Here is a 9,844-nt window from a genome sequence, read left to right on the forward strand (position 1 = left end):
AATTCCTCAGTAGAAGATAACTTTTTCTCAAAAGAATAGACTTGCCAATGGCTCAACAAGCCCTCAGAGAGATCTAGAATGCACAAGACTTTCTTCCAGGCAGACTCCAGGAGTGTAAAGGGGGAAAATAAAGATATTGTACTTATTGTTAGTATGATGCCCACAAGAGAGGAGGACCGAGGAGTTTGCAGGTCAGTGAGATGCCAGTCTGTGCAATTGGCCTCTGTGCCTCACTGTCATTCTTGTGGTCTCAAAAAGAGAATGCATTTCTTGTTCTTTGAGAAAATCAGCTCCAACAGGAGAAGCTGAACACAAAATGGAATACATAGCCACTCAGTATTACTGGAGCATCTCATTTGTCTGTCTCTCTTTTGGAAGCAATTAACCCAACAGACATTCAAAATTTCCAGCTGAGGTAGAATGTGTTGTTAAAAATGACATCTCTGTGACCCTGAATTCTGAATTTGTTTCAGAAGCAAAGATGCCAACTGAATGTCATCCTCAGAGAGAGAAATTTGGAGTAAAAAAAGTGACTGAGTAAGGCTACTAAATTAGACCAATTTGAAAGTTTTGGAGGTGAATGAGGGGCAAGTAAATTTTGTTTTGGAGAGCGTAAGCCATTATCCAAATGAAAAATATAATATTTCCATAGACTACTATATAGTTAGAGCTTATACAACACGTAATGGATTCCATTAAATACTCTGAACTCCTGCAACTCTCAAGTAAAGTTCCCAAACAGCCTCACATCAGTTTGGTATATTTTTGTAAATTATATTTTGGCTTTTATTGCACAGTCTAATTGTTTCTGTGATTGTCGATCTCATTGCTGTAGATACCTGGATGTTCCCTATCTATCCAACCTTATCTTAACCACTATACCTCTGGCTCACCATTCTGCAGATGAGTTACCATCAGCATGTATAGGCATATATTGTTATGTGTGCCTGTTTATGGTCAGTACCCCCAGTACACTGCATGTTCCATGAGAGCGCGGTCTATGCTTAACTTGTTTTTGCACAAGAGTCCAGCTCAGTGCTTGGTGTATATAGATGCTTACCTATTTTCAAAAATAATCGAGTGGATCAATCTTTTAAAATTTTTATATAATGTATGTTTGAATTACTTGCACTCAGCTCTGGGCTGTAGTCACAGTGTCTTCAGTCCCTTTTGTCCTTTATGTGTAACTATACTTCACAGATTCACATTACAGCCCAGCCCAGCATATACCCTATCATCAGCTCAGTTCCTGCCAATAAAATAAATGTAAAAGCAAATGCCCAAAGGAAAACCTTGTTTTCTGAAGCTCTCTGGGTTGTGATGGTGCCAAAATACAACACAAGGCAGAAGGAAGAATCATAGAGAAAATTTTGATCTAGATGGTAGTGGTCCAGAGAATTGGCTCCTCGACTGACTTTAATATCTTGACATGTTTCTTCTTCATTTCTAATTCCTGGACATGTCCCAGTCCATGGTTCCTATCTGGTTGTTGGATCCCTCCAGTGATATATTTCTGGCTATCTTTCTCTGCTCACCTATAGGATCATTCAACTCCAGACTTTTTATTGGTCTTTATCTTTAAGAGGTGAATTTTTCTAGATTTTCTGACCTCAATTTCCATAGTTACTTAATGATCCTTTTGTATTTCTATGTCCTTTAATTCTACATCCCTTGATGTTCCTTACACATATTTTTTCTCCTGATCTGGATGCAATTTGGTCATCTTTCATTCAACTATTTATTCATCACATTAGGAATTTATTGTATGTAATTACTAATAAGGGTGCCAAAATAAATGAAAATACTACTTACTTTAAGAAATGTATGGTATTCAAGGATCAATATTTTAATAAGAAAATGAAAAAATGGTTAGATATAGACAGTCTGGCCTGGACATAAATAACCAAAGGAGTGCAAATACAAAGTAATATCAAAACAAAATTAAAAAAAAAAAAAAAATAAAGATAATAACATGTAATACTTTATTGGGAAGGAAAGTATTTCTGAATCACAAAATCAAGTAAAACTACAATGGAAAATCAGCATCTCTTCTAGTCCTTTTAGGATAATTCATTAATATGGTCTGTGGGAATAACACTTTACAGACAGAGGAAGATATGAGTTTAGCCTTAAATGCAAAAGATAAAGAATATAAAATATATGAGTAACTTGTTGACATCATATTGCCTTGAATAAAGGGAAATAACTTTGAATTTGTCTGAAGAAGTTAGCAGGCTGGACTCCATATAGTAGGCAAAATGAGAGGTGGAGAGGAGAATACTGAACCCTTTTAAGTAAGAGTGTATTACTAAGTTGTGTACCAGGCATAGTATCTGAAAGAGATGCTCCTGAAATACGGTGTAAGAAAAGACAGTGTTTGTGAAAAAATAACTGATGGATTTTGGCAACCAGAAGGGTAAAAAGTCTTCAATTACAGGTGGCTGGGATGATGATAAGCCAAATGTCAGAAATGAGCAAGTGAGTGGAAAGCTGGTCTGTAGTGTAGAGGGCAAGTTTGCTTCTAGACCATTGAGTTTAAGGCTGCTATTTAGTTCAAAAGTAGCATTCCATCACCTCAGTAGAGTGTTTATAATTGTGGGTCCAAAAATACAAGAGCATGGGTTAGAGGGCAGGATCATAAGTAACAAAGATAATTTGTCAAAGAAAATATTAATGAGAAAGCAAGAATAAACAAGAATGTTAAAAGATATGACAAGGCCAAGAGAGATGAGGACCAAGGCAACAGGTTTGATTGTATTAATTTGAAGGTCACCAACAATTCTTGAAATTCAATAGAATGGTGGTGGTAGAAATGATAATAGGGAGACAGTTGGAAAGAGAGTGGATAATATAAAAATGGAGACAGATGGTGCAAATATTCACTTGATGTGTGTAGTAAGAAGTAAGAGGCAAGTAGGATGAACAGGGTTTAGTAAGGGTATTAAAAGAATCTTTTTCACTGTCGAAGCCCTATATGTGCACATAGATATGAAAATGACCTGCATTTCCTTTAGAAGCGTGTACTACTGTCCAAGTATCAAATAAAAATACTAACATGCTAATTGACAATAATGTTGGTCTAATTCAAATTGAGTATATATGAATTTATTGACCAAATTAAGTTAAAGTGTATTGGAGTAACCTCATGGAGATTTTTCTTAGAGACATTTCTGAGCAAAGAAGATGGCTCACATTATCATTCTGCTATTTGCAGCATGGGTTTTTGGGGAAAAGCATGCTGAATCTCAGATTCCTAGGAAAAATAGTACCCAAGTTATGATGTCAATGAAATGTATTAATACGTCTTAAAAGTGGTTTGTAAGTGGCAGAATACTGTAACAATTACTACTAATAAAATACTAGTAAGAAAATATGCCTAGACATGGCATTATGTTTTCAGAAGTAATTTTCGAACTCCAAATATTTCCCAGATGCATTTACTTAGTATTTACAGACCATCCCAAATCATGCTAGGTACAATGTAGGACACAGAGGTCAGCCTGTCCTCTACCCAGTGGATTTACAATCTGCCATGGTGTCAGCCAAGTTTTGTAATTTTATGCTCAATTAACATCTGGTTAGAACTTGTTCACTTAACAAAATGCTTCCCTCTGAAGATAAATCATGGGACTCTTCCACTGCAGCTTGGAATCTTCCTGATTTGGGATGCTTTCTGAACATAAAGGCTTTTTTAAAATTCCAGTTTGCATCATCCAACTGAGTTCCTGCTGCGAAGTGTCATTATGATGGCAGCTCCCACTGAGAGGAACACCAGTCCCACTCACTGAATGGTGTGATTGAAGCAGACAGACATTTCTGAGCACTGCTTTTAAAATGTGCCTTTTACAAAATCCGAGTGTATTTTCATGTAATTAATATTTGTTTAACCACAATGATTTTTTTTAATGAAAGTCATCTTTAATGATTATTTGCTTGCAAGTACCAAAAATAACTTAAACATTGTCATTATTTTCTCAGGGTATACCTACTCAACACCATTGAACAGCTCGTTTTAGTGCAAATAGAAAAGCAAGACAAGCAAACATTATTTGCATTCTATAATAAAAAGCAATTGATGGTTTTAAGTACCTTTCAACTGGGTTTTTTATGGCATCAAAGTAATGAAGTTTCTACTGTTCTTAAATATTGATGAAATTGGTTTAAGGCCTGATGCTTTGCTTCAAAGACTGCACAGTTGTTGTCCTCTCCTGGATCATGACAACTTTAGGTAAAGTTTACAATCAGCTGTAATAGAAGAACTTTTAAGGCCTAATAAATATTCTTCAATCATAATAATATCCAAAATTATTATTTTCAAAACTTCAGTAAAGGAGGAAAGAGGTTAACAAAACTTTAAGCATATTAATATGATCTTATTAATAATTTTATTACCCTTGAATTTTGGAAAAGGTGACACTGTTAATTTAAGGACACATTTGAACTAAGTTTTTTCTTTATTAGCATTGGCAACATTTGTTCTTTCTGATTCTTTTTGTTCATGGAAATATCATGGGATTCATTACTGAGGCATGTTCTGCCTTTGATATTAACTGTTACAGCCAGTCTTTTCTGTGAGAATATGTAACCTGTGGTGATAGTCTTTTTAAAAAGTATACATATTACTTTAGGAATTTCTTCCATGAAATGATCTTCTTATCATAATGGATGGTTTGTTCTTTTTGATGCTCTATAACTTCTACATTTTTATTTATCATGTTATTGATTATACCCCAGAAACTAGCACAATGTCAAGAAACGAGCAATTGTGTCATAGGTTTCTGGACATATTCTTTCTTCTATTCCTCTTATTTTGCCTTGTAACTCAATGAAATTTTCAGAGCTAATAGATGCAACCTTTAAAAAAGCATTTATATTAATAGCTTTGAAATACTTATAAAAGTAAGATTATGGTTTTCATATTTCCCTGTTATCTACTTTCTGATAAGTTGCCTCATGTTAGTTTTAGAAGAGACAACTATTGACAACCAAATTGTGTTAATTGCTCCCAAATATGTGTACTTTTTCCTCTATCTATTGCTTGGCTCCATGTGGAGTGCAATAAAATGGAGCAGAGAGAGGAAGGTAAAAATAAGATTGGGTGTTATCATGACCAGATGGGTAGGGCAGGGACCTGGTCTAGTTTTCAAGTACACTTGTCTTTGCTTTGTCACTCCGTTCAGCACTTGCATGTAGCATAAGTGAAGACAGGGTCATCTCAATTCATTGTTAATTAAATGTTTTGGCTGAAAATCATATCTCCATATGGTAGAATACACCAGTTTGAAGTAAGTGCTTCAAACTTGGCCACAAAAAAACAGCTGCCCACAAACATATGTCCTGACTCACAAACAGTCTCAAAGAAGTTCAACTTAATGCAGAATCTTTGTTTTTTCTGAAGCTCAAAGATAAGCTTAAATACCCATCTGCCCAAACCATTGCTGGTATGGAACTCAAGGGAAAAATGGGCAAGTGATAAAAGGCATCCAGGATAGGTCATAGAGTGTATTTTGTTCAAATACAGAAATGTAAAAGTGATACCAGAGCAATACATTTGGTACCCTGGATTATAATTATGTACCACAAATTTCTAATTTTAAGTTTTACATATTACAGTCAAAACTGTAAGTCAAAACAGTGGCTTTCAAGAGATACTACTGGACATGAAAAAAATTTATTAAAAATTTCTGTAAAGCAGAGGATTACACATGAGTCACAGACCATATTCATTTTCCTAGCTGTTTTGTGAGGAAGGAGTGAAGGCCAATCCCTTGTAATGAATCATTAAAACATCAATGATTGGTTAAAGACAACTACTTTGCACTCTTTTATAATTTCTTTCCATATGGTACATCCTGCTTCTGGCCTCTGCACCTACCATATCACCCAGCTCTACAAGGTCACCTGGTACAAGCTTTACTAACAGCCACCATGGCCCCTACTACACCACTGGTGTTCACATATAGGAATAATCCACCTTTCAACATTGACTTCAGCTGGGCTTTGCTTTAATCCTCCCATATAGGAAGGGCCATCTTAAACTACTCATTGCTGCTAGAGCAATACTCTTTTGGGATTATCAAGTATGGACATGTAAGCTACATCTCTTTACTTAGTTGTATTTTCCACAATTGCTTTTGAACTCTTAGCTTTTATTTTCACAATTTCAGAATCTCTCAAATGTCTGATTATATGCCTATGCTCATTTCTATTTTGATATAAAGGGTAGAGTTTTCTTGCCAATTGTGCAACTCTTTGCTTAGATGATAAAGTTAATATTCAAATTTCATTATATGAAACAATGATCTTTCTCTTGTAAATTTCCTAGTAGCAATTTCCGAAAAATATATCTTATTTGGTACATTTTTAGAAATACAGTTATTTTTCTGCTACAATCTCTATTCATTATCTTTCTTTCTCAAAAACAAACAGAAAAAGAAATCCTTAAGAACATCATTATGAAAGCCACTAAAATATAAGTACAACAAACAATACTATAATCTGTTTGAAGGAAATTTGTTCTAAAATTACCAAGGGATTATATGTTTTAAGAATAGCCATGGCATGTATGTATGTGTGTGTGTGTGTGTATATGCTTATATGTGTGTATATACATATATATGTACATATATGCACACATATATATGTATATACACATGCACATATGTGTGTAGATATATACACATATGCGTGTGTAGATATACATATCTACACACACATATATACACACATATATACACACACATATATTTGTGTATATATATATTTAATATATATATAAAATGACCAACTTTGGAGTGATTTGAACTGTTAGTCTACAGATATTTAAGCAGATGCATAGGGATTATATTTTTGACATTTAGTTACCTCCATTTGCAAGTGAGAAATCACAGTTACTATCATACAGTTGGCTTTACATAATAAACATTCCTCAAAATATTTTAAAGAATTTTAATAAAACAAAGAACTCAGGCTATATCTATAGTTTATTTAATACTTTTCTTATAAACTTTTATAATGTTGCAGCAAATGTCATGTGAGTAAAGCTTTATCAATTACATGGTCCTATCATCTCATTATTTGAAATATTTAATTAAGGAATATTTCTGTGTCAAGGATTGATTATGTGAGTTTTAATCAGAGGCTAAGCTATTAAAGTGTTTAAAGCTGATTCATCTACTAGCATGGTTATCAATAAAACATTTTAGCAATTAATTTTATCAGAGAATTGACAAATATGGAAGGCATGTAAATCAAATATATACTTTGTAAGTAATTTGCAGTTTAAGTATGGTTTAATAATTACATTGCAAACATTAATAGGCTTGGGCAGAGTAAGTTTTTAAAGCTACCCTAAAACAGAATCTAATTTCTGATATGTTTCTAATTTATTATTTAAATTGAATTTTCCACCCTTGAGCTAATTTATTTACAGCTTATTTTGGAACATTTTACTCAGTGCAACCTTCTAAAAAGAATGTTTACCATGCTTTTCTCTTCTTTTTTTACCAGAAATGAATATTAAAATATGTTAGAATATGAAATGTTATAGAATTTGATGAAAATATTGAGCCATATTAAAAAATTAAATATAACAGATATATAGATTTCTTATCTATATAGTTTTAACATATGTATTTTTTGCTTTCAGTGTAAGACAATTTTTTAAATCATTATTTATATGAAAATAGCCACAAATAATTCACAGTTGATTATAGTCAAGCCCATTTATCTACTCTTAAATTTTTACCAATATATTTTACTCAATTTCTTTTTAGGACATTTTTCTTCTTGCCATGAATATGGTATTTTTGAAGCTGCCAGATTGATAGCTCTGTTGAATGAAAGCCTCTATTTAACCATAGACAAGCTATGATATGGGATACAGCAATGCATAATCATCAAATTTCTATACTGGAGGACACATATTTGCTTCTCTACACATGTAATGTGGGAAATCCAATTATAACCACTGAAAATTACATAGCTGTAAGGAGAAAATTGACTCATTAAAATATTGCACACACTGGTCACTATTAGCTACCCAAGTTAGGAGCCAAGGGCAGAACACTGGAAACAGGAGCCATAGGTTGGTTTGTACTTTCTACATGGCAGCTAAATTGCTCATATAACTGCTTTGGGTTTGTTGACAGTATTCATCTAGGGCTGAAATTCAAAGACTACAACACGCAATACTTTAAACATGGCCAGTCTATCATTTTATTGAAAGAGTAAGTTTTCCAGAAAAATTACTGAAATTAAGAATTAATATCCTCTCCTAATGCAATTTCCATGTATTTTTAAAATTTGGATTAGAAAGAAATAATGTATTTGTTGTAAACTAGGATTCCAATTGAGTTATTCATGAGACAAGTGCAGTAATATCTGTTAGATTCAATATCTACTAAAGACATTGAAAGACCCTCTGAACAAATAAAATAGGTCCCCATTCTTGACTTTAAAATTCAAACAACCCAAGCCTCATGTACTAAGGGCCTAGCATAGACATGCACTGTACTTTGTGATATAATCTTCCTGTACTCAGGGAGCGACGGATTAAGATAAGCAAGCAAAAATCCAAATTAGATTGTAAGGCAAGATAATTTAGTGGAAAGTACAAGGCACCTACATATCTATCTATGGGATTATCTCTGCATATATCTAGTTGCAGTTGCCCAGAATGGAAAGTTTCTGATGGGAGAACACAGGACAAGCTGTTAGGATGAAGTTATATTCATAATCTGTGTTAAAAGTCAACTGAGTTTCATCAGCCATTTCTATGTGATGGTAAACACACATTTGAGAGAGTCATTCTCTACTCCTTATTAAGACATGGGTGATTTTGTTTCTGTGGCTGAAATAGATCTGTAAGAACAGACTATTTCAACAGAATATTGAGTTATAAACTACTGACATGTCTGGAATTATTATAATACATCTTTATTACCTTTTATTACCTGTGACAAAACTCATTGAATAGTACATCTAAGATTTGCATATTGTATTGAATATTAATTTTAACTGAAAAAATAAGAAGTATGGAACCTGTTGAAGTATTTGGGAGGAGGAGAAGGTATACAAATGTCTGAAACTTTGAAATGCATAGAAAATAAGATGTATGGCTAAAGAGATAGATGTATATATAAAGTAAGTATGCTAAAATGTTAGTGGAAGCATCTAGATGATGAGCATATTACCCATAAAGTTGTTATTTCAACTTTTCTCTTTATAATTTTCATAAAATGTAGCAGCTGAGGTACCTTTAAATATTTTGCACATGGTATCCCAGTAGCTTGGTCTAGCTAGGATCTAGAGAACAGTATTTTTATGTTAAGCCCTCACTGAATCACACATAAAGTCAGGTTATGGAACTACGATCCTAAGATGTATTTCAAATTTTTTAAGTTCTTAATTGTTTTTAAATTCATACTGAATTTTAATATTGCCAAATGTGATATACTGTTCACTTGGTATTTTCCCATAAACCCAAAATTCAATGCTAGGCCAGAATAAACCCATCTTAGTTCTTTGTTCTTATACTCAATTAAATCTAATATGTATGATATTTATATTTTCATACATTAGCAGGCTTCCCTGAGTAACTGCTTTTCTACAGGATGCATCCTCAAAATATTTCCTGAAAGGTCAGGAGTTCGAGACCAGGCTGGCTAACATGATAAAACCCCATCTCTACTAAAAATACAAAAAATTACCTGGGGACAGTACCATGCACCTGTAGAGGCTGAGGCAGAAGGATCACTTGAACCTGGGAGGTGGAGTTTGCAGTGAGCCGAGATCTCACCACTGTACTCCATCCTGGGTGACAAAGTAAGGCTCTGTTTAAAAA

Source organism: Cebus imitator, unplaced genomic scaffold (assembly GCF_001604975.1).
Source record: "Cebus imitator isolate Cc_AM_T3 unplaced genomic scaffold, Cebus_imitator-1.0 Scaffold269, whole genome shotgun sequence".
Classification (NCBI taxonomy): Eukaryota; Metazoa; Chordata; class Mammalia; order Primates; family Cebidae; genus Cebus; species Cebus imitator.